Source organism: Zosterops lateralis, assembly GCF_965231275.1.
Source record: "Zosterops lateralis genome assembly, chromosome: 1".
Taxonomy (NCBI): domain Eukaryota; kingdom Metazoa; phylum Chordata; class Aves; order Passeriformes; family Zosteropidae; genus Zosterops; species Zosterops lateralis.
This window is the reverse complement of record NC_139762.1, coordinates 99,545,267-99,571,738: the sequence shown is the minus strand read 5'-3', so window position 1 is coordinate 99,571,738 and position 26,472 is coordinate 99,545,267. Positions and strand designations below refer to the sequence as shown.

Sequence of the window (26,472 nt, the reverse complement as noted above, 5' to 3'; positions counted from 1 at the left end):
ATCAGAAACATAAGGTTTAAAAAAAAGGTTTCTAGGAGGGCCATGTGATCTTTCTATGGGTCAGTGTACAATGACTGTGTAAGCCCCAGGATTTTCATTTCAACACCAGGCAGCATCTAGTAACACATTGCAACATCTCATGGCCCTGGGCTGTGGGGCAAGCATTACAGCCACAGCTGTGATGTTTTGTGTCCTGCATTGTGTAGCTAGTCAAGAGATACATCAGCTGCAACGCTTAGTGATAGGTGCAGTGTGCCAATAGATGATCTCTGTTTCTTCAGGAGATATAACTCTACTGGCTTCCTTGGGCAGACTAGAGATAGAGTCATTTACACAATGTCTAAGTTAGATCCTAGATGCTCAAAACAGTTGCTTTCATGACACAAACTTCTTCTGAAGGGAATGTCTTTGCAGAGTTGATGGGAACAAGGGCCATTCTGCTTCTTCATGGGTTCTCTCATGCAGCTTAAAGCACCTCATGTGATTTAGAGAAACTCAAATCATTATTGGGCGTGTGAAGATGTTGAAGCAAGATTTTGTGATGAAGATATGTTAAGTGACTCTATCATTGTTAGTTTCTAATAAGTGCAGCTGTTACTGGGCACATCTGATTCAGGAGAGCCTGTGGCTCAGAGCTTGGTGCTGATCTTCCATGGGCCTAGCAGGAAGGGAGGATATGGGATTATGGTGCCTGGTAGGAGTTTTAGGGACCTGTCATGTCAGACACTCCTCAGTGAGGGAAGAAACAACAGCTCTTCTTGGGATTTGTGATCTCCATAGGTTGGCTCTCACAAGAATGCCACAAGCTGTCTTCTATTTTTGGTCATTCCCTGAATTAGGAAAAAAAGTAATTGGCCCTTGGTCTTTACCTAGTAACAGTGAGTGTTTGAAATCTTATATTTGATGTCTGAAAGCTCAAGAGGGGAACCTTCTCAGGATTTGCTTTGGGTTTCTGTTATTTCAGTAGTGACCCCAAAAAGCCAGGATTTTATAAGCAGAGAGCAGGCACCTGTTCTACATCTATTCCTTCTTTTCATCTGTCTTCCAAAGCTCTTCTCATGCTGTTACAGTTATCTGTCTTTTGTGTTCCTTGCCAGAAAGTTTGTGGTTCTCAGTTGTTATTTCAGGAGACAAAAGAATAGCAAAAAATCTTCTGTGGCTAGCAAGGTAATGTTAGTTGTGGCTTTTGATGGTATTACTTCTACTGCAGGATATCTTACAGCCTCAGGCATTTGAATAATTTTGACTTTTCTCCTGAGCTCTCCAAACATTTTTATATTCTGCTGGAGCATCAGAGAGGCAGATGGGCCAAGATCATATCCTCCTAAGGTCTGTTTTAGCTGACTTTATGAAACAGAAATGTATTTTTTGTTTTCTTCCCCACACCAACTCCTTTAATAGCTTTAATATTAGAAAGAAAAAAAGTAGTAACATGTTCAGGGGATTCAATGCTTATGGCTTTCTTTGCAAAATGTTTGTTGAAAGTATCAAAGATGCAAACAAATTATCTTTGGTATTGTAAGTGTATCTTTGAAATTTAACTTCAAAAGTGTCCAGATTCATTGCTTTATAATCCATAATCCATCTGAAAATCTAGTGACACTTGTCTGTGTGGAAAGCAGAAAGTCTCTTCTGACTTTATGGTGGCTGGTAAAAAGTGATGCAAACCACTGTGATGTTCTCTAAAAATCCTGAGACTTCAGTTCATCTGTAGTTCTCTCTGATTTACCTTACCCTTGGGAATTTAGTGAGTATTAAATGGGGGTTTAATGCCATCTGAAGGATGTGGAAAAATTAACTGTGTGAAGGTGCTTGTGTTTCTGGGATAGAGCCTAGATTATTCTGTGTTTGACAGAGTAGATGCTCTGCAAGTGACTGCTCTGTTTTCTGACAGTAGTTTTTTGAGCATATATAAATTGAGTGAATGCAGTGCAGGACAGAATCCCACTGAACTGATTCTGAACTTCTAAAAAATACTGTTTGATAAAGCAAAGATGGTCTGGTAGATATATTATCTTAATAAAAAAGGGTAAGATAAAATAAATGTAGTATTACTTTTAATGAAATAATCTGCAGCAGTGTCTTCAGTTAAGTAGATCTGTGAGCCTGCATTTCAGATTGAAGAAGTAATGAAGCTGAAGGTAGTGTAGGCTTGTCCACTGGGTTTTGGATGGGAAATATGTCTGAAAGGTGTGAAGTTCTGTGATGCCAGGATTATTTCAAATAAAAAAAAATAAAGTCTCCTGTGACTGACCTCTTGTGGAATCATCAGCTTGTCACTGATTGAGAGTGCCAGCCAGTCATGTGGGAAGTGTTTCTGAAGGGTTTTAGGGTTTGAAAACTTAGAGATATGGGTGTTGGCTTTCAGGGGTCTTTTAGTTTAAAACTAAAAAAATGGAACCATGCGAAATGGCAGTGAGAGCAGTGATGTGGTATTATTTTCATGTTGGCATATGAAAATGAACATGAGACTGGAAATCTCATTATTCCAGTAGTTTCTAAATGTTGGAAGTTCAGTGTCTGTGAGGGAGAGAAGAAGGAAAATAACGTGGATGCTATAACTCTCCATTTCCATCTTATGTAAGAACAGGAGCCATGAAAAAGTTCAAATTTCTGGAAAAGAAGGAATGTTTATTACTGAGAGCCTCTAGCAGCTGAACAAAGCAAACACCCATTTGTAGAATGATTAATTAAACCACTGCATTTATGTTTGTCTAAAATGGTCAGGATGAGGTCAGACCTAACTGAACTTTCTAGAGCTCCTTCCCTTGTATCAGGGAATTCATCCTGTTCCACCCCTGGGTATTAGTTGCATGTATCTTTATTTTGGTAGCTGTGACTTCCAGTGACTACAGTGACCCAAGCAACTTCTTCCAAGGTGGGATGTTGTCCAGTTGAAGAGACAGGAGCCAGCTGAACAGGAATTTACATGCCCATTAATCCTGCCAAAACTCATGTTAGCACAGACATCCTGGGGCTGCAGGGTGTGAGTCTTTCATGAACTGTCCTGGATCTTCAAGGATGTCCCTTTATCCATCTGAAAAACTATTGGAGCATGACATGGGCACCAGAGACTACCCTGCCTTCCCACAAGTACTAACCACTGCTCCTATGTGTCTGTTTCTCTGCATCCTACCTTCTGTCACCTGGATAATAAATTAACTCTTTATAATTATTTGGCAAGTAATATTAGTTTTCTTTTGTAGGAAACAGTAGTCATTACTGAAATGAGTCATAGTACCACAAATGGCAGTGCTCAAAAGCTTTTTAAGCATTAGACCTTATCTAGTGAAAAGGAAAAAGCCTGGTTCAGAACCAAAAGAGGGAGAGCAATACCAAAACAGTCATAAGTGAAACAAAAAATTAGGAAAGACAGGTTGGAAGATAAGTGTAGGAAAGGCAGATGAATCACTGAGTTGATGAGAATGACAAACTCTGTGTCATAGCAAATGCCTGCTCCATGAACAAAAGAATTAACAAGGTAGTAAATGTTGTAAACACATCTTATATAAGACTTAGTGTTTCATGTTAAAGAAAGTATTATTATGATGTTTTCATGAAGAAGAAAGGAATTTCTGAATAAAAACTTTGTCCAGTGCTTTAGTGCCACAAGAAGACACTTGATTGAAAAAAAATGCATTTAATTTTGGAGTAAGAATTTGAGTCATCCTTGGAAAAAATTACTATGGTGATAGCAAATTAGGCATACAGAGTATTTGGGTTATTTATAAAGTTGAAGTGGCAGGTCACTCCAAACTGTAGAGAATAATAAAGATTAAAGTGCTATAATATTAATCTTCCAAGTGTAAGCACTGTAGTTTGGGATAAGAAGAGGCTGCGTGATGAGATTAAGCCGTAAAAAGCTCTACAATAAATAGTGCAACCAGTAGGAAATGCTACTGTTTACTTTTAGAGCATTTTCATTAATTTATATTAAAATACTGGTTGTTTCCAGGTGGATGAACGTGTCTTGCATTAGCTGAGACACTTGTCGCAGTTTACCAAATTCTGTGTAAGCATAGATAAACAAACCCAATCAGTCAAGATCACTGCATCACAAAATATGCTTTATTTTGGCAAGTCTACTTTGTTTTAATTGCATATGGTCTCAAACTTGAACCCTAGGTCTAAAAACCTCAGGAGAAATTTGAATTGGAGTTTAGACTTCACAGATTTTATTTTCTTAGTTAGAAAATGCTTCCAGATTTTGGCCTGCGCCGCATATTTATTCATGAGAAACAAGCCTTTTATATTAGGTGTTATATAAACACGTGTCAAAGACCCAGCATTATTTTTTATTGAGCTGCAAATAACATGTGCAGTTGGGAGTCAGTTTTTTTTATTTACTGATTGCTGCTGGCATGCTGGTCCCCAGGCTGAATAGGCAAGAGGGGCTCTGCGCTGAGGGGAGCACACAAACTTCCAGCAAAGGGAAATATGGCCAAAAAGTACTTGTCTGCCTTCTTCCTCTTTCTTTTCTTCTCAGCCTTCCTGATTGAAGGAGACTCATCAATGTAATTAGTTTAGGGTGAGTATCTTTGTTTGGTGGTATGGCAAAGGAACTCAGAGTCTAAAGAAACGTGTGGCCCTTGGCAGTGCTGGGAGATGAGTTCACCACCATTTTGCAAGGACATTTGACAGCAAGGGCATCCTTCCTGAGGTACTTGCTGCTATAAAGCCCTTCCAGTCTTTGGTTCCTGGTGGGAATGCAGGGCTCGTTGACCTTTCATTTCAGTGGAGTTCCTGTTTTATACTCTGAGCATCTGGAACTCTGCCATAGTCTTGAATAGGAATGGTTGCCTTCATAAGCAGATTTTGCAAATATAGGTCCTAGCCAGCATTGTAGACATTTTTCCTCAAAGAACAAGTAAAAAAGTGCTAAAACTGCACCTGGAATTTGAAAAAGAGATTTTGAATCTGACATAGAATTTCCTGGTGGAATATGGCTTGAAAATCCTCAGAATTTGGGCCCCATTTGTAGCAAGCCCAGAAATTTCTCAGGAGAGATAGTTGTTGATACTTATAAATCCAGCTCTCAAAGTGCTTATTGCCTGCCATTTTTACCTATTTATTTCAGATTTTTTTCCCCATTTGGAGTAGACCAATGGATTTTATGCTGCTATAGTGCTTTCTGTACTAATTCTGCAAATCTAGTTAAACTTTTCTGTCTTAGCATAGTGTTGATGGCGTTGATAAAAAGCATAAATAAGGAAGCAGATGAGAGTTTTACAACATCAGGTTATAGAAATCACAATGTAAACATGTAATACACTGGATTAATCAAATGGTTTTCCAGTGTGATGGATTTTTTGTGCTGATTACATTAACCTGTCTTCCAAATGTAGATGGGATACCCTGGTCCCTGTCTTGGTAAGTTTTATGGTTTTACATGAACAGTTACTTCTTAACTTTTTACTCGGGAGGCAGTAATTTTTAATATTACTGCTTTAAATGCTGTCTCTGATCACTTTTTCTGAGAGCATTTGGCACTATTTCTTGCACTGTCTTTTCAGCTAATGTGGTTTTCTAAAAGGCAGTTGGAAAATTTTTGCTGGTTTCCCATTTATCACTCATGCTGTAGTTGCCAGGAAATTAGATGGGTGCTATGGACTTGTACAATGCTTGAATTTTTCTCTTGGCTTTCTGTTGTATGACGATGTTTCATATTCAAATACTAAAGAGAGGAAAATAATTCCAAGCTTTTTAAGATCACCCTCTTGTTCACTGAAAAGACAAGGGAAAATCTTCTGCATGCATAGTAGTGAATAGAGAATTTTCAGCACGCCAAGTTCATATTTTCTAATGTTTGCTTTTTAATCCTCAGTGAATTTCTGATTCCAGAGTTTAGCAACAGGGAAAAACTTCTGTGTGTGCTACTAAAGATAAATTATATTTCTATTCTTGAGGTATTCAGTAGCCTGTTAAGAACTGACATTTCCTCTGCCACGTAGATTTGGTTGGTTTGTTTAATAGAGCACTTAAGTGACTTTTTATGCATTGGGATTTTCTCCAACATTGAAGATGATTTTGTTCAATTGGATTTTTAAACATTTGAAAATTGGAATAAGAAAGGCAGCATTGTTTAGGGCCCTGGCTGGGATTTTAAAAACAGGAACAACTCATAGCATTCCTTATTAAATTTAATTAATTGCTGCTTGTGGGCAATATGGCTGAGTTATTGTTACAGTGAGACCAATAACTAACATAATTTGGAGTTCTATATGTTCAAACCTTAGTTAGAGCTTTGCCTAAGAATAGTTTGATTATTTAATTAAAAAAGTTTTTCTTTTATTTCAAAAGGCTGTTGAAGAACATCTCATTTGTGGATTTATAAAGCTTTTGGTGTTTCTGTTGGCTAAATTTTCAGTAAGAATTTAGGTTTATTAGCAATTTAAAAGACTCTTTACTTTTTGGTGTCTTCTTAATAGATACATGCCATTAATTTGATCACAGTCTGTTTTCTGTTGCGCAGATGTTCGCATTACAAAAATCATTATTGTCTACCGGTAATCAGTGCTCCTATTGGAAAAGCCAATATAGGAGTGGGGAACTAAATGAGTGTCTGAAGTCTCATCTTATTCTACAGACAGTCTTTCCAGCTGAGCAATAAAGGAGGCTGTGTGAGGAAAGGCACCTTTGGTGCATCTGAGATGTCTGTTCCACGGCTAAAGGGAATTCTCCAGCCTGACCGTTCACTCGCTCAGCACCAAGCCTTTATGCAGTGAATAATTATTTTTAATGAATAGCACGGGGAGTTAAATCCTTATGACTTAGTTATTTCTCAAGTGTACTCAAAGTCTGTTTCCATAGTGAATATGAAGTTGTAATTTGTGATCGGAGTTTGAAGTAATGTGGCTGTGCAAACCTTTTTATGCTCAGATGAAACATGCCAAATGTTTTAGAAAGGTTTGTGTTTGATTATGACAAAATAAAGCTTAGGAGTTCGTTGTGATCCTGGGCTGAAAATTAAAGTAAATATACACAGTGCTACCCTAAGTCTTAGTGTATTTAAGTATCCGTGCTTGGAAAATGTATAAAATGGAAGATCTACTGATTTCTTCAAGCTCTTTTCTCATTGTATAAGGCATAATGCTCTTGGGTTTACCTATAAAATTATGAAATGAATATGGGTCCCCTTGGTAAAATTCTGCTCAGAGTGAAGTTATTAGTAAAATTCCCATTGAATGAAGTGAGGGCAGAATTTCAGTGACACGTGGGACGCTTAAAATCCAGTGCAAGGTTAAAAAATAAACCAACCCCCTAATTCATATTTGAAAAGTATATAGCATGTCTGTCTCATAAACTTTACATCCTTATTAAAATAAAATGTATTTACTCTTTTTCAAGCTAAATCACATCTCTCTCCAGACAATACTACTAAGTTAAATCAGAGTGAGTTTAATAGAAATGAATGCTCACTGTGTTCAATTATCAGTTGTTTTTATTGATGATGCACTAATAAACACCTCTCCAATTTGACCTTTTTATGTCCATATACATTTCCTTTAAAAGGAATCAGTCTTTTGGCACCAAGTATTAGAAATGTTAATCCTCAATAGATGAGCTCTTCATATTATCCCTATTCAAGTAACCACATTTTATAAAACAAAGGCCTTTCTCGTGTTTAGTCTTTAAGAGACTTGGCAACATAGATTTTTGGTTTTAATTCATGCTATAATGACTCATAACGAGACACAAAACCAAAGTGGAGGTGCTGCCTTCGTTGTTTTCTCATTTTGATGAAGGCAGTGCTACCAGCTCTCATACTTTGTATAGAGGGGTTATCGAGGAATATAACCCAACCCATCATGAAGACTGCAGGTCTGAAAAAAACCCTTTACAGCTTGTTCCTAAACTCTGGACTTGAATGCTCCCTGGGACAAAACAAGCGCTGCCACCATTTGGCCAGGCGAGGCAGGGAGGAGTAGTCTGCTTGTGGGACCTTCACAGTCACCACTTCCTCAGAGAAATGTGCTTTGAGGCTGAAAATCATTAATCATTATTGCTCTTAAGGAAGACAGAGCAGTGGGGAGTGCTGTGTCCAGCTGGGACTGAGGTACTAGCACAGCTGGGACAAATGCTGGGGAAAGAGGCAAGGAGCAAGTGTCCCAATGGTGGTATCTGGACCAAATCTGCAGAGAGACCTGTGTGAGTCCATGAAGAGGAGTGAAGGGCACAAAGCCACTCTGTGGATGGTGGGGGTGGAAGGAGGCCCTGAGGGGGCTCCCTGTCCCCTCTGCTGAGTGCACAGCTGCTGTGAGGGCAGGACGAGAAAGTCCTCATGGGTTTTCCCTCTGTTTTCTTAATGAAAGGCTTAAAAGCATTTCTCATCCTATAAGGAGAAACTAAAGAGGCTGAAGTTTTCTGAGGAAAATGCAGCAGCTTGATCAGCTAACAAGGTTAGAAAGCAATGCTCATTATGATAATTTCTGCTGTTCATCGCTGCTTGGGGGAATAGCTCTTACTGGGAATTGTCCTGTAGTTTTTGGTAAAAAGACATTTTCCTTGACTGTTACAAACCATTTTGGCTTGGTTCTTTCTCTCTGTTCTTGCCTTACGTTCATCTCTGCTACTCGTTTCTTTCATAATTTATCTAAAACAGCTTTCCACAAACCCTGAGAGATCATATCCTTCAAAGCTGAATTGTATTTCTTAACTCTCCTACTCTGCCTGGAGAGCTGTCAGGAGGTGGTTTTACATTTGGAGCAAAGATGGCTTGTTTCACCTCAGCAAGTATTTTTAGTTAAGCATTTTTCCTCCAGGCAATTTCAGATGGTCTCTACTGGATCTTTAGTAACATACTCACTAGTATGTTTTATTTTGTTATTTGTAGTTTTTCTATAATTTGGAAATAGCCAGAGGCTGTACTTTCTATAAGAAAAATATTTTCATCCTCCTTAACATGAAGAAACTTGCTCTGTTAACTGCATTTGACTTAATGTTGTGAGCTTAAACACTAACCTAAAAGCTGTTAATCAGACCTCTGGTTTAAAACAATAAGGGCATGATTAACAAGTCAAATTTAGGTGGTAGCATTAAGTAGTTAGCAACTGAGTTTAGTAGAGTCTGCTACTGAACATTTGGTTATGACTTTCCTGGTTGATAAGTTGATTTATTTAAGATTTCTTAGTTTTTATCCCTCACATTTCTAAGAATTGCTTGGCTATGGACTCTAAAAGCCTGATCAATCAGTTTGTTAAAAATATGCCTAATAAAGTAGTGATTTTTTTCCCTGTGTGTTGAGGTTTATTTTTGGCCTTAAAGAGGCCTAGCAAGGCAACTTCTGCATTTTAGTGTCCTCCTATTTTCTGTTTCTGGCAGACCACAGGAGGTTTAAGAAATACTTTTGCTTCAGCCTGTGTCCTACCCACACTCCCTTCTCCTGGTCTGGCTGGAGTGGACAGTATGGGACAGAGTCACTGTGGGTGACTGGCTTTGGTTGGTTTTTCACTTGTTTTAGGTGAGACTCCGTCTGCTATAGCAGAGCTCTCGTATGACTAACCTCGTGAGAAGACAGATTGAGGAGACAGAAAAGTATTTGCTCTTTCATTTGACAAGCTGTGGAGGATCCTGTTTCCCCCACTTTTTCTAAGTAGAACAAATTCACATGTTGAAATTTTAAAAATTGTTGTCTTTGGTTAGTGGACTCTGCATTAATTTTGTTGTCATGCCGACACCATGGAATCCTGACAGCATCTGTGTCTGCCTTCACCCTACAAGCAGGCAGAAGCTGTCAAGCCTGCATTATCTCCTACTCCTGTTCCAGGAGAGTGGAAGATAACAGTGCCTGCAAGGTGGTTGGTAACCATGATGGTCTTGGTGATAGCTCCAGAAAGTACTCTGGAGATTGTTTTACATCCACATCCATTGGGATCAAAGGACTACCCTCTTATCACATCAAATTAGTTTTTAAAATTCTTTTGCATAGCCATGTAATAGATTACATTAGTGTTACAGTACGTTAGTGTTGTTCCTTGTATGCTTTTTTCTTCTGGGAAACATCTTTGGGGAAGCCTCCACCTCTGAGATTTGAAGATCTCCTTGGATGTCCCAACTAGACAGGAACAGGCTTTTAAACCCAGAGATTTCAAATCTTTCACATACATATTTTACACATACAAGGAAATACATCAGATTTAATTGTAAACAGATCATGGACTCTTGGTGCTTGTTTGGATGGGTTGTGTGTGTTCATATAAGAATAATGGCTTGGTAACTACCTTGCTTACTGCCTAAGGATTTACACTCGTATTCTTGGCATTCCTTTTTCTGTATTATTAATGAAAGTTTTTGCTGTTAGGGGAAATACTTCTTGTAGAAGTTTTCCAGGGAAGCTTTGCTAATCTTTAGGCTTCCAAAGTGAGAAGGGAATGTGTGTGAACTATACACATGCACATGCTGTAAAACAACTGTGTGTAATCTAACTACTGCTCTTTATTAAATATTTGCTATTGTATGATTGTTTTCAGCTGCATATTATTTCCCATGTCTTTAACTTTTGGACTGAAGTTTTCCATGCTGGCTGCCTGCATTCCGGTGTGTTTTATTTTAGCCAGAATGGCTCCACGGTTTACAATAATAGGATTAATATAAAGCATGTTTTGCGTTTGTGAAAAGGAAATACTCTGGCAAACTTTTTTTTGAGAAGCCTATGGTCCTTGCTTATTTAGAATTTGGACAGAAATTTGGTTTTTGCTTAATAACTTTCCATTGCTTCCAATAAATACTAGTAATGCATTCCTTGTCTCACCTAAGTGTACCCACATCTAACTGATGCAATAAAGAACTCTGTTAAAAGCCCCTGAGGGGGTACATGGTTCTCCTGTCAAAGCAGGGTTTGAACAGAGTTGTTAACTAAGATTGAGGCAGTATTCTGAGGACAAAAAAAAAAAAAAAAGGCAGTATCAGACATTCATATTTAATTTCTGAAAGCATTTTTATCCTGGATTCTGAGAAAAGCAGAAATTGTGTGAAATGAATGCTGTGCTGGGGAGTCTTGGGAAGACATAGCCAATATGAAAAGATCTGAGCTTCTGGACTGCTGGGCTTCAGGAACAGCAAGGACTTAGGTTGATTTGAATTCTGCTGCAACACCTGTCAATTTGATTAGCTTAGTGCATATTCCCAAATAGGCTGGGAACGACACAATCCTTTTTAGGAACATGATTTGAACATCTTAATAATGTTCTCTGTACTGTGTCTTCAAGAGTTTGATCAGAAAGAGAAATGTTTCATGATGCTTTCATCAACATGAGACTGATGTGACTCTACTGTTTGAGAGTATTAGAGCCCATGGAGAAATTTTGCAAGCAAGTATTAGATTCAAACTAGAAAGAGGCCACCTTTTTAGTTTTTGTTTGTATTTCTTGATTGTAAAGAGATTAAGATTTCTTTATTTTTTTAATCAATTAACTGCACTCTCTTGAGTATACAAGGATCTGGGTAGAAATGGAGGAAAAAATTCTTTGCATTTGCCTGTCTCTAAAATGATTTAGTGAGATTTCATAGTTAAAAATGAGTTAATATTCTGGCAACTAAGTGGAGAAAATTAATTACACATCATCATACTTAAGCAATCATTTATTTGCTTAGGGAGTTGGGTTTTAGAGCTAATTGAGTAAATAAATTCTGTTCAAAGAAGTTCTTTGAAGAAATAGAAGTTAAATAATGCTTTTTACAGTTTAAGAAAAATGGGAAATGTTATATGCCTTTGATGGTCCAGCAAACCTGCATGTGCTTTCTATCCCTTCTTGTACCCCTTTTGGGAGAAATCCGATGTGGTTAATGTGTTGGAATGCAGCATTAAAGGAAAGAAAAAAACATAGAAGAACGTTGACAGCCAGTATTTGTTAACAACATGAATCGTGATTTGAAAATCACTTTGTGTGGTTAATTTGCTTGAAATAGTCTGCAGATTTAGGCCAGTCTCTGGCTGTTGGGCATCCTTCAGGAATACACCAGCCATGCACAGCATCAGAAATTAGGAAAATTCTACCAAAAGCATTGCAGTGGTACTTCTGACGTGTTGTAGTCATCACGTGAGGGCTTGACTAAGTGCCTTGTGCTGTGTTACAGGCTCTGCTCCACATCTAGGTGGACATCTTTGGGGAGGGCTCCAGAAACATCTGATCCCCACTGACACACCAATGGACCCTTCCCAGTGGGAGCTGAGTGGAGTTGGGTGACCCAGTTGGGTGACTGGGTCTCACCTGTGTTTCCTACCTGGGCACTGCGGCCAGGAAGGGCTCACTAGTGCAGCTGAGCTGCTCCAGCCTCAGGAAAGCCAACAGGGAATTGACTCCAGGGAAAGTGGTTGTTTAGCCCTCAGGGGCTAAACCAAGCCATCCCAGTTGTGGACCTTTATACTGTCACTGCTGTGTTAGGGCATCCACCTGCACAGAGGTTTGTCAGAGAAGCAGGAAAGCACCTGAGGGATTGTTTTGGTGCTGGTGGAAGCTGCTGGTATTGATCTGGCCTCTGCTGCCTGTGTGTTGCTCCATGTCTGTCTTCAAACCCCTCAAATGACTGAATCCGGATCAGGTTCAGCTTTACTTCTGGGATAAAGATTGAGGTGAAGTATTTAAGTAGCCAGAGTACTGTATGAAACACTGGAGTTTGTTTAAAAACTGAAACATTCCATTGTTTGCCAGCTACCTCTTCCAGTATAGTTTTCTTAATTTCTAGCAGCACTTCCAGTAGTCCCTGATTTTAGTGAGGGAAATAGCAGTGCAGTCAAGGTCTGGTGCCTCATGACTTCAGAGAAGATTCTTTCAGCAGTTTTATTAATAATGGGCTCTTAAAGCACTATGGAAAATGAACTAGCAGCACTTCTGTGAAAGAGGCCTCAGGAACCACCACTGCCTTTATCATTCACTGAAAAAGTCAAGTCTTGGGCTGATGAAATTTTTAAAAGTAAAACCCCCAACTTTGAGTGTAATGAGCTGACGTAGGCAGTACAGTAATAATGATAAACTTTATAAAGCAAGTGTCTCTTATTAATGTGCTGCAAAGCACTCTAGAGATTCCCAGTGCTCAAATTAAGCTATAAAAGATAATAGAAGAACTTATAAAGTTTCTGCACAGTGAATGATTTAATGACAATGGCTTTGTTTATTTTAATGATGTGAGTAGAGGGCATTTGCCCAGCATCTTCAGCATCCCCAAGAGCAGTAGGTGCAGCAGTTACATTTTACGGTTTCCCTGTCATTATAGAGGTGCTTTTCTGTGCAGCTGTATTATAATATAGTGGATAGATTGTGTGGAAGATTTGAAGTTAAAAAATTCATTAAGGAAACAAAGCTGGAAGTTTACTTCTGCTGTAATTCAGCTGGTTGCAGAAATAAATACATTTACTTACATTTGCATAATTCATTTGAAAAAAAAATTAGGGCTGTGACTTTTTAGTCACATCCATAATCATTATGTAGTTCTCTGTGCACTGCATGGCTATTATGAGCAGTGATGTTTTACTGAGCTGAGCTCCAAGAAGTCAAGAACCAGTTGGAAATGGAGACAGATTTACCCTCCTCCATCTCAGATGATCTTTTTGCTTTCCCAAAATCAATTTTGCTTTCCCAAATGCAAATGTTTTTTGACAGTGCTATGGCTGATAGCCACCTTGTGCTGTCTCCACCCAGCCTTAACATCCATGAGCATGCTTTCCTAAGGAGCAGGTGTAACAGCAAAATAGGGAAGTTTTTATTCACCTAACTGGAATAACAGAGAAAAGTCTGGATTTTGTAAGTTAGATTTGAGGCATTGCTAATAGGTTTCAATTTGAATGCTATGTGCTTAATACTTAAGTTTTTTGTAGGTCTCCTTTGCCTCTGTTCCATTCACTTTCACGACAAAATTGCTTTACTAATTGTGGCAAAACCACCTGGAGGAGGACTGGCTCTTATTCTTGTGTGGTGATTTTTTTCTTTTAGTGTAAATTAGTCTTCTCTTTAAGCAGAAAAATATATGCAGTAATGCCATGATGTGCTCTAAAAGAGCATTTACTGCAGGCATGGTTTGCATCCAGAGCTTTGTACAAAAACATTTACACACAAGTGTGTACACAAATACACCAACAATTTCCAGAGACATTTTGTGTAGCACTTACAACGACAAGAGGTTGTTGCAAGTTGCTGACATATAAAAAGGCTGCAAGAAAGCTCTTGTGAATTGGGAGAAGGAATGTATTTTCATTCATTAAGAGGGAGAAGATAACTTTTCTCCAGAATTCACCACTTGTCAGACTGTTCATTTGCAGTGTTTTTCTCTTTTTTAATTTAGCAGATTTGTCTGGTTTTTTGAAGGAAGGATTAAAATAAAAGGAGGAAACTAGATCTCTTTCTCACTTGTAGGAGTGGAGGTTTATCCCAGCTGTGACTGCTGCTAACTTCCCTATAAAATACTCAAGTGTTGCCCTACTTCTCTCATTTGTTTCAATTAAAATTTGGCATTGTCAGTTCAGACCTTTTATAAATGCAGTTTGGTGGTTTATATTGTGCTGCTGAGTATGGAAGGCAAAGCGTATGTGTGCAGAAAAGGTATGGAACTGGAAACTGGAATTGAACTACCTTCAGTTTTTGCCAATGCTGCTTTTAAGTTTGTGCTATTTTAATAGTTTCCTGAAGTGATTGTGTTACTAAAAACTACCCCTCTGAACTGGATTTTTTGATATTTGTTTCTGGCTACAATGTAAATTTTGTTTGGTTATTTGTTAAAAATCCACATAGCTCTCTCTGCAAATGCATATTTGATTTTTTTTTTCCTTGTGAATTCTGTATGATTTTCATAAAAAAGCCCAGAGCCTTTTCTGAACTCTAAAATAAATGTGGAGATTCAGTCATGTCATGAAGTCTCAACAGATAGAAAATAGGGTTTACATCAACATATTTTGATGTATAACACGATGCAAACAGTAGCAAAACCTTTGACTTTTAAAATTGTGAGGATATATGTGACTAAAAATGGCCCATTACCAATCCATAATGCACTGAATTAACATACCGGGGTTGCTCGGTTTGGTTTTAGTTCTGTCATCATGGTAGGGAACAGATATTACACATCATTTTGGTTGCTTTTTCTTGCATCTTGTTTAAGAACAAAGAACACCAACAAACACAAGACAAGGAGTTTTAAGCTAGAAGAGATAAGAGGAGGCAGAAAAATGTCTAGATAAATCAGGATCAGCCTTGCTAGCTTACGCATGTACTGGGTAGCAACCTATTCCTTCCAAAAAATAGGACTCAGAAAAGTAGTTCTCCCATTTGCCATAGGAAGACAGACCTGATGCAGTTCCTCTGGGGTTGTCCTCTCAGTGACAGTAGCCCTTAATGTTTTTCTGCTCTCCCAGAAGGCAGGAAGGCAGGCAGTGGTCCCCAGGGCACCTCCCCTTTCAGCTGGAGGTGGGGCGATGCAGTCAAGTCAAGTGCATCACTGCTGAACAGAAGATTCCAGTTTACCTGTGGGTTCTGGGATGTCCATCCTCCTTCAGAAAGGTTCTTTGACACCTTCATGTTCCCTAAGCTCAGGGGTGTGAAGAAATGCTGCATAGCCTTACAGAAAGCGAGTGCCATTTGCAGGATATGCATACAGCCCCACGAATTTTGCATTTAAAAAGAATGTGAGGCACAGATATTTAGTTTGATGGTAATTAACTTTGAACAGTGTACTGAAGTATCTGGCACATTTAGAAGTGTTTTAAAATCAAGGTTTCAATTTGTTTCTGAGAAATTTTGTAGTTAACCCAGTTTCTGCTCTTGATGCATGAGTGACTGGGTACCATATGATGAACTGTGTTATATAAGATGCTCAAATTGTTGATCCAAAATTCTAGCTATTTAACTCTTCTGGGATCTTAGTGTTTCTTGTTTTATTTTTGTCCTGTTTTCTCTTTTCAGTATTTGAAGTGTTGATACGAAGCCCTTTTCTGCCAGCGCTGTTAGCAGAAAGAACTTATGTATACCCATCTGCCTGTTCCTTGGGCTTGGGAATGGGATGCACTATCAGGAGCTTTTAACTGTGTGGTAGATTATTACAGGAGGGACTTTCCTGCTTTCCCCTCTGTTTCCTCTAAATAGGTTTGTTTCTTACAGCAGGATATAGTGCAGTAAGAATAATCAGCATCATTGATTCCAGCTGCTTCCTCAACAGAAGAAAAATACATTTTATTTGGATGAGCTTTGCTGTCTCCTGAATATTTTGAGAGGAGAACAAGCTTCTCCCTTTTTGTGAATCTTTCCCACCCAGATGTTCAGTTCTTTATTGTATTTTATTAATAAGTCCAATGCTTTCTTAGCTGTAGGGCTGCAATGCAGCAAGCAGATGCTCCTGTTAGAACAAATTCCATGATATTGGAAGCTTAATTATCAAAGGCACAAAGTCAAGACTCTCATTACATTTTCCACTTGTTTTAAAGGCGGGGGGGGAGGGATGGTGAGATGGAAAGGCAAAAAGTATTCTTTGTTTTTATGGTAAGACTGATGATAGTTAACAGCTGGGAAATACAAAGCTGCAGCTCTATGACTGAACAAGGAAGATAATGATTGTTCATCTGCAGAGATCATTATTTTCTTCTAATATGAGATTGCAGTGTTTCTGTTTGTGGCTGTGAAGCTTTAATTACAGTTCGTAATTATTTATAAATTACGACTGTGCAGGCTCTTCCTATAGGAAACTGTCTTTATTGCAGAGGGTTGTGGTGGTGGGGGAGAGGGCTGACAGGTAGGCTTGAAATAATGCACTTGTAATCTCCTGGACATTTGAAAGTAAAAGTTGTGGGTTGTACCTTAAAGTATGAGAAGAGAGGAGTTCAATGGGATATTTGCTTGAGAAAAACAAACCTGCCCAATTTTCCTTCATAAGAATGCCAAGTTTTGGGTTGTTTGGTCAACCTCCCCTCCCTGTTACTAGAGAAGGTGCTGTCAGTATTGTGTTGTGTTGTGTTAGTAACATACTTCTTCAGTTCAGTTCAGTTTTTCATGCAGTTACAGGCCTCAGCTGCATCCAGACACTGTATGTGAGCATAGCAAGAATGATTTTAAAATAAACAAGGGCACGTTAAAATATATCTATTATTAAAAAACGTTGGTAGAAAATAGATGGGGCACCAGATTATACAAACACAAGTATGGTGTTCCTAATGAGTTGTTTGGTTTTGCCAGTTAGGGTTAGGAATGTTTCATGATTTAAAGCTGGACTGAGTGAGTTGAGATTCTCGTATATTTGTGCTAAGCAAAAACTTCTCAGGAATTTCACAGATTTAACTGGTAACAGCATTGCTTCCCATGCCTTTATGCAGTTTATGTAAAAAGCTGTCCTTTCAGCACAGGAAAAAATAACCTCTTTGCTTTTTGTAAGTTGAGTAATGGGGAATTGGAGAGAAGAACTCTGTGGTTTTCTGGGACATGAGATTTAGCTGATCACCTCAGGATACTGTTTTCATGTGGGTTTTTGTGAATTTTGTGAGTAGCTTTCCAATAGGTTTTTTTTTAATAGAAGGCCAGAGTTAAAGCAGAGTATGTATGGTAGTATTACCTGGAAATAAAGAATCATTGACTCTAACTTAGTTAAAAGTGTTTCTTTGGCATGATTTTACAGTGTTAATGGAGTTGTTTTGGATTTTGGCAGAATGATATACTCTCTTGACAAGAAAATCAAATTAATCAAAGCTCTGCTTTAGCATTTTCTGTCTGTTTTACCAGTAACACTTCTGTTCCCTAAGCTTTTTATAGTTCCTTAATCCACAGGTAGAAGTTATATGTACTTTAGTGACTAAATCTGAAGCCCAGAGAGATCAGATAATGTGCCCAGAAATATGAAGTCCAATGTACCAGGTCCAAGAAAAATACAAGAAATGCTAACTCTTTTTTTGTTCCTTTTCTCATTTATGTTTGAAAGTTGGAGTAAAATTGTGTTGTTAGTTGTAAGACTTGCTGAGGCAATTACTTATGCCCCATTGACTGTGGGGCTCAAAAGTACATGCCTTTAAAATGCCGAAAAAGCACTTTCTTCAGTGTTACCTGGATTACTGAGTAATAAGACAGAGTTCATTTTCCTTAGTCTGGCATGGGCAAAACCATTGTGGATGCAGGAGAAAGTTCTGCTTGGATATGGTTTCTGATACATATTAATCTCGTTGTTATCTAGTGTCATTCAGAGGATAACAGTAAAGAGGGATGCTCTGGAAAGCAGAGCAGTGGGGGACCATGTTGAAACAGTGGTTTGGATCTCTGAATTGTTCCATTAAGGTCAGCGCTCAGCCATAATGTAATGATGGAGATGCAATTTAAACATACCAGTTTTGCTTGATACTGGTCAAAATGGAGACCTGGTCTTAATGGAGGCAAACAGGAATTTAAAACTTATTACTTCATGTAGATGGTTGTAATTTAGTGTGAAAAAACTGGTAGAGTATGCATCAGCAAACCTCAGGGTTTTTCAGTCATCTAAAATCTGGTGCCGTTCTATAGGAGAAGTTTTAGGTATCTGTTATGACAAGGGTCCCTTCTGGATATAGTCATAAATCTTCTTAAGTTTTCTGTGGTACTGGAAGTAAAGTGGATCTGTGCAGTCAGAAATAGTTGAACACCTTCTTTAGGCTGGGAGAGTCATACACGTGAGACTGCACTGCACAGACTGTAGTTACATTGCAGAAGGCCTCTGTCTCCTGTGCTCATCCATGGAGTGCTGGGAACATCTTGTAGCTGATGTGCTCAGTGCTGTCAACATTTTCTTCAAATTGGATTTTTCTTGTCTGGTTGATGTTCTATTTGCATTTCTTCATGCAGCATGCAGATCATGTTGACTGCTGAGACACTGTCAATAGACCAAATGAAGTTTTATGGCATGGCTTGATTCACAGGAAGCTAGACCTAGCTTTGTGTAGTAATGTGCATAAAATACTAGTGGACTTTCCTCCTACTTGCCTTGCCCTCCTTGAACAGCTGCTGCTCACAGCAGATGTACATTAATTGCACTGACTGATACAGCACTCCAGAAAGTCAGGACATTCTTATCAGTTTCTTGAAATAATATGGTGTCAGTTTATGTTAATTCAATTGTATAACTCAAGTTTGACTCTTTAGCAGAAGAGGATTTTCTTTGGCCACGGCCCAGGTGCACAGGATGCTATATCCTTCTTGAGACTAACTGAGCACACTCACTTCCCAGAGTCGTGCATAGCAAACCCTGGTGCTGTGCAGGTAGTAGTTTTATACTCCAAGACAGGAGTTTCATTCTCCAGCAGCTTCCTCACCCCTGAGTGTCTCTTCAGCATCAATTCTTTTTTCATTACAGTTAGAACTGTTCTCTTCTGCATTTTGCATTTGTCAAAATGAGCATAGTGTCATGCCTTTTCAGTTGTACCTTGTGTTTTGACAGAAACTGGAATAATTCTGGGTAACTCTTATATTTAACCCTGAATTTTTAGATTCCCATATTTTTTTACTTCCATGGTCCCATGGGAGAACTGTGCCGTTCCGTCCATAAGATGCTTGAGATTTTCACGAGAGATATACTGTCTTCTACATTTTCTTTCCAGAACAATGTGCAGATATTTCTGCCTTCAGAAACAAAGTGCAGCTTGGCTAGATCCACACAAGTCTGACTTTTTTGAGCCAAGTAGGTATGTGTATCTGTATCTTCACTGTGTGTAATAGGAGTTTTGGCTGCTCTAATCAATGCAGTGGGAGAAGCTGCTATCATCTGTGTACCTTTTTTTGGTGGATATGATGCCTTTGCCCAGAAAATGCTGTCAGTGGAGAGGGGAAGCCTGACATTGTATCTTCTGGGGATGATGGGCACGTATGACATGATTGTAATTTGTTCCAGAAAAGAAGCACTGCCCATTTGCTTTTATTATGCAACAGAAATACACAGGGATGGCAAATAACCATGTGCTCCTGTTACACCTAAAAACCTAAATAAAGAGCTTAGGGAGCTTGTGTTGGCTGATAAAAAACAGGAACTTGGCAAATGAAGAGCTTGTAAACAACATGCAGTGAGTGTGTCTGTGTAGTGGGTTCTCAGGATGAGGTGAAAGGGAGCCAGAAGAAAGATTTTGTTGAAGCAGCAATAGGTTTCTGTGGGAGTGAAGAAGGAGAGAAATGTGTCTCATCTTATGCTCAGCTCCACATTGATGATGTTCTGACAGCAGATCAGCAGTGGTTGTGTTGTGTTCTCCTAAGGTGTCCCCTCTTTGCTCACCCATCCATTGTGCCACGCCAGGGTTAAATGAGTAACTTCCCTGTCCTACTTCTTGTTAGGGTGGTCAGGTTCTGCAGCTGTGATTAACAACCACAGTTTTTCCAGTGCTGTGCAGGGTTGCTAAATGCCCTTTGGAGTGTAGCTGGATGTTGGATACTCAAAGTCTTGAGATATACAGAATTCCCATGCTTTCTGTCTACTGCTCATTTCTCAAACAAGTCATAGAAACACCCGTCAAAAAATTGTCATCTTTTTTTCAATCTGCCCAGTATAATTTTTGCTTCTGACAGCCTTCTACAAATTCGAATAGTGACCCTTTGTTCCTCTGGAAAAATATTGAGACTGGATTCTGCTCTTACTAGCTTTTTGTTATTTTGGCAAATAAAATTCAGAGGTCAGGCTTTTCTTTGACTGGTCAGGTTCATAGAGCAGCATGATCAATGATTTCTCGTGACAGATTCTGGTAATTATAGTTTTATTAAGTTCAAAAAATAAACAATGCAAGCTTCTTACTTGCACTGCGTTAACACAGCTTGGACAAATTCTCCTAATAATTATCTCATCCAAATCCAGTAGCTTGCCATGGAGATCTTAGTAAAGTTTTCCACTGACTGCATTCTGTCAGCACAGCTATGGTAAAATGTGTAAAATGTATGGCTCCTTAGTTTGTTTCTATTCTAGAGAATAGAAAACAGAGGATTCAATTATTTCACTTAACAAGATGAATGGAAGGGAATGTGGCATGTTCATTTGCATTATCAGTTATTTATAAGATTTCTTCCTTTGTGAAAGGGCTTTCCCAAGGAGGTGATCACAACACCAAGGCTGCCTGAGTTCAAGAACTGTTTGGACAGTGCTCTCAGACACATGGTGTGACTTTTGGGGATGGTGTTGTGCAGGGCCTGGAGTTGGACTCGATAATTCTTCCAACTCAGCATATTCTGTGATTCTGGGAAATACTACTTTCTGTATGGTTACCAGAGGCTATTTGCTTCAGCGTGAAGCTACCAGACAGACCAGTTTTTTACCAGTACTTCAGTTTGTTGCTTCACTCCAGAAAGAAATAAACAGGAGGAGGAAGAGGAGGAGAAGTGTCTGTACTGAAACAGTCATCCTTTTCCTTTTTAACTGGATCTTGTCTACGATGTTTTTTGCAATGTGTGCTGGTGTTTGGTATATATTTTGCTTTATAGAACATTTTCTTAACAGGGTAGAAAAAACACTGCTGGGGTTTGGCCACACATCCTCTTCTCAAGGCCTGTTTTCTGCTTCAGCTGTTATAGAAAGACCACCTTGCTTTGCTTGTCCTCCATTTGCCCCAGTTTAGAGAGTGCTGTAACAAAAACAAAGAAAAAGCTTGGACACAATTCCCTGACAAGCTTAAGTCTATCTGATAATATCTGTAGGAATATAAATGTGTATAACATAACATAGAAACTCATTTTGTATGTCACTGAAATGCACCAGAAAAGTAAAATACAGCAGCTGCTTGAAAATCTCAACTGACCTATGCAAATATTGAAGACTGAAAGTAAAAACGAATTATATGTGTGTATGTGTGTGAGAGAAAGATGTGCTTGGTTAAACATATTTCGAACATCTGGTTTTCTGCTTGATTTGTGTATGGTCTCCTGTGAAAGTCGCCTTGAGTTTTTTAAGTGGTATTTTTTGAGTTATGGAGCACAGTATTTCCTAAGAAGCAGGATTTACTTAGTAGTGGTGCAGTGCTATCTTGGAAGGAAGACAAATTATAGATAGAATTAAATAAATTAAAAATAAATGAGGATCACCCAGGAAAATACAGGCCTTACCACTGAAAAAGATTAGGTATAATTGGTCAATATTAATTTATCTAGTTTAGAATCTCTATAAGAAGCAAAACCAAAGTCTGGAAAACTTGGTAAATCAAAAAGGATTTATCTGGGGAGGTGGGCTATATGTGTGCACAAGAGCTTCATTTTAAATGACTTTAGCAAATTTTAAAAGATATTTTGGAAAACTCAGTTCAATAAACACAAAATATTGGAAGTATTTTTCTCACCAGAAACTTCTTAGAGAAATATCCAAGGCTATGCTGCCTTAACCTATGGGAAGTATAGGCCTTACTTCAGCAGAGTGTTTAAGCCTGTGGGTAGTTCAGTACTTGTGTGGGTTTCAGTCAGAAGTGATGCTGCCAGCTCAGCCTGCTGTGCTTCTGTCCTCCTTTCATCCACAGAGCACATCGGTGCCGGCAGCACCCGGGCTCCCATGGTGTCTGCCCCTGCTGGCACCCACCTTCTGCAGGGACCACAGTGAGGGCAGGGCAGGGCAGGGCAGCTCCAGCTCTCTCCCCTTTTACACTCCTTCACCTGAAAGCAAGAAATCCAAGCATGAGTCCTCCCTTGGTATTTAATTTAAAGCATAGCTCACAAACTGTTCAGTAACTTTCTTAAAAATGTGAATACGTGGGCTTCCTGTACAGATACTCCTGTTAGGGAATGTGTCCTACACCTTAGTGAAATGCTGTCCTTTAGCATCCCAAAGGATGCCAAGGGCTATCACAGGAAGTGCTTCCCATGGCCCTAGCTCTTCTGGCAACACATTGAGTGAGTTCTTAAAGCCTGTGTGGGAACCAAAGCATGGGCCAGAGAAGCAGACTTTATTTAGTGAAAGGAAATGGAAAAATCCCCTCTCCAAACAAAAAAACTCATTTTGCAGCATTTACATGTCAGCCAGTGCTTTTCAGTTTTTCAAGATGTTACAGAAATATCAGTCTTGGAAAAAGCAGTATTTCACTTCTTCTTTCAGAACAAGTTCCTCCAGTCTTGTCCTGGCTGATGGTTTCATAATACTTCATAAAATGTAGATATTAATGCAGAATTTAATTACGCTCGTTGCCTACTTTTCTCCCTCAGATTCTTTTTTACACTGACCCTTTTGCATCTTTAAATGTTTAGAAAAGGGAAATAACAGGTTTACTAGCTAAATATAACATGAAAGTCACATAAGGTGTTAAATAGTGAAAATACTTTCTGTTTGCAATTCATGTGAGGTTCAGGTGGTGATGTCTTTCTCAGGACCAAATCTGAGAAAAGTGGAGAGGATGAAAGAAAAGGATTTGATTTTTCTTCTAGGTATTCCATTGTGTAAGTGCATAGTAGCCAAAACTCCTTATAGCGCAGCCACGTGTTTATACAGCTCAGTGGTTTGCTCTGGTTTGCTTCTGAGACTCATATAACACTGCAGTGGATGAATGAAAGCAGAAGTGGAAGCAGAGTTTGTGTTGCTATTGGAAAGGAGGCAACAGATGGAACAAAGAGAAAATCTCTTGTCTTTCTAGTCCACATTTTCTCTTGGCATCTAATCAGTTCCCACTGGCGTCTCTGCAGGTTGGGAAAATATTCCATCAAAGATCACACCTTATTATAGTTCTATCAGTGTTGTTTATTCTCTCCTTTTTAGATACGTAATTTCACTTTTTGGGTCCTTAAGCAGGTTGGTTTAGCATTTCTGCATCATGCTGGTACAAAAGGATAAACACATGGCTTCACTGGAGTTAGCTGAGCCATACTGAAATGTGTCAGCAGAGGTCCTGACCCTTTCCATGCATGCAAACATGCCAGTGTGTTGGGAAACAAACAAATCTCCTTCCTTTAAACATAAGCTCAGCTTTAGTGGAAAATTTCTGGATAATGTGAAGTACAATAGAAAGGTTATAGCTCTACATGCTCTTTTAAGTGGATTTTTCAGTTTTCCTTAATGGCTATGGGATCATTTGGGCTGCTTTGTCATCTTCACCTGGATGCATTTGTAATGTGAGAAACCTGAAATTGTGCAAAGGTGAATTTTCAAAGCCTGCATAATGAAAAGGATCATCAAATAGCCCACGTAGCTGTAAGGGAGAAGCGTTTATAAGTACCGAACTTGGTTTTGAATTATGACAAGGCCCAGCAAGTGCTGAGCACTGCACAGGCTTGCCCCAACAGCCTGCTCCAGTTCTTCCATCCTGCCAGCCACCTCTGAGTTTGTTATCTGGCATGGGAGGAGAGCACTTCTGCAGTGATAGGAAACTCTCATTTAGGGCAATCAAGAGATACCAGTATCTACTTTTGCATGAGTCCTTAAGGAAGGACTTAAACCTGATGCAGTGCACTATCCTTTAAATATTAACGTCTGAATGAATTCTCTAAATGTTTCAGTAATGTTTTTAAACATTAACATTTTTGTAATGTTGTTAAAATTGCATCTTTCTGTCTGAAGAAACAGTGGTTACTGAAAGTGCCTGTGTTGTAGCATGTCTTCAGCATTACTGGGCTCTTAATAAGTTCAGCAGAACTGTTGAAGATGTAGAGAGTAATTATTCTTTTTATAAAATACTAACTTTCAGTAAAATGAAAATACTTTATTCTTTTAAGAATTAGAAGTTTATTATATATAATATATGGAAATAAAACCAGGAGAATTTCCCTGAATGCTAATGTATTACTGTATTATTACATCTCTTGAGCATCTCTGAGATGAGAAATGAAAATGTTGAAAATAGAAGCATCAAAATTTTGGATTTATAAACCAAAATAAAAAGTTATAAGACTGAAAATGTAAATGCAAATATAGGTCTCCTCTTATAAATATAGAGGAAACTCAGGCCCCTAGAGAAAAAGCTTGGGAAATGAGTGCAGCATCCACCTATAGTCATTATAGAATAATTAGCACTATGTTAAGACCCAAAAGAACTATATGCTGCTGTGTATGTATATTATACTTGCTCAGTTGTATATATTTTAGAATAAAATAGTCTCATATGAAATTGTTATTAGTTGCATAGAGCACTTCAAAGGGTTGAAAAAGTATCTCAAGGACCAATATAATATTCAGAAATAATAGCTTTTTAAACACTATTCTAAATTTTTTTATGCAATGTTTTCTCATAAAAGATACTACACATAATTGTTTTTTTCTTTCTCCCTTTTAATTTTCACTTTCTTTTCGATTAGGTTGAGATATTTGGGTAAGAAATGGGAAAAACATTTAAAATCTGTTCTGTAACCTTATTTGATCTGAATGCAAATGACTAGATTTGAATACAAGTAACTAATCAGTCATTCCTGTGCTGTGTGTTGAGACAAAAACATATGTTCTTCAGTAATAGTGGCATAATGAAATCAGGGAGAAAAACCAATACCATTAAGATTCATCTTTGCTAGCAGCTAGCTTTCATTCACTGTGTTGCAAGGAAAATTACATTCATCAGGTGTCAGGCTCACTTGGTTTCAGTGGCACACTTGAGGGGAGATCCTTTTTGTCCCTCACCCAGGGTGAGTCCCTAATGAAGTCCTCAAGGCCTGGCTGACTGTACCCCAAGGAGCATGAGAATCTTCTCTGCAGTTTTGGACTCTCTGGGGTATTCAGGCTTGTGCTTCAGGTATGAGCTCATCTCTAGATCTTGCAGGTCAGGGTGAAGGGTGAAGTGGGGTTGGGGAGCGAGCAGTGTGTTATTCTCCCCTACTCCCTGAGCTGGGTCCTGCACTGTTCTGCTGGGACTGCCATGCTCTGACATGGGCTGCTCCAGCTGGTGGACCTTGGGTCCATTCCAGTACTGCAAGCCCTGGCTAAACTCATCATCTAAAATCTATTAGTATGTCATAAGATCATCATGGATATATTTTCAACCTGTCTGTGCCACTGAGCTGGCAGATAGTGAGCCAAGCATCATTACATGATGAGCAGGATTCTCCTCCAAGTCCTCTTTTCTTTCTTCCTTTCTTTCTAAAATAATCTTCTCCTTAAACATGTGCCTATCTGCTGTTTGCCTTCACCCCATTAAGGTGATTTTATCCTAGTTTTTAAAAGCTGGAAGTGGAACAAACTGTAGTTTTCAGTTAGCTGCAAGTATCTATGCCATATAGAAGTAGCACTATCAAGAAAAATGTAACCACCTTTCTGCTGTGTAGCCTATGGGTTCTTTTAATCTCAATGAATGTCTGAAGGCATCTGAATTGTGTCATCTGTGTTATAATTGCAATTTTTAAAAGACAATCAACAGCAAGACATACAAAGTTTGGTAATTGACAGGAAGAAATGCACAGGTTTTTAACTGCAGAAGATTGTAAGAATCACATCTATAGTATTGGCACACAGCTCTCTCTTTTTCTGCTCCAGAAAAAGAGGGAAGAAACTATATGAAATGCTAATAATTTCACTATGGTTTTGAATAGACTAGACTTGAGAGCCTTGAGTATTTTTCCTTTTCTCTTTTAACTGCAATTTTGTTATTGTATTGCTGCCCCCATCTCTGCT

The 26,472-nt window shown here is 38.7% G+C and overlaps 1 protein-coding gene across 4 annotated transcripts in view; it reads left to right on the top strand.

Annotated features, from left to right (window-relative positions):
* LDLRAD4 (low density lipoprotein receptor class A domain containing 4) overlaps positions 1-26,472 on the top strand; it is a 273,819-nt gene that overhangs the window by 75,476 nt on the left and 171,871 nt on the right. The window lies entirely within an intron of this gene.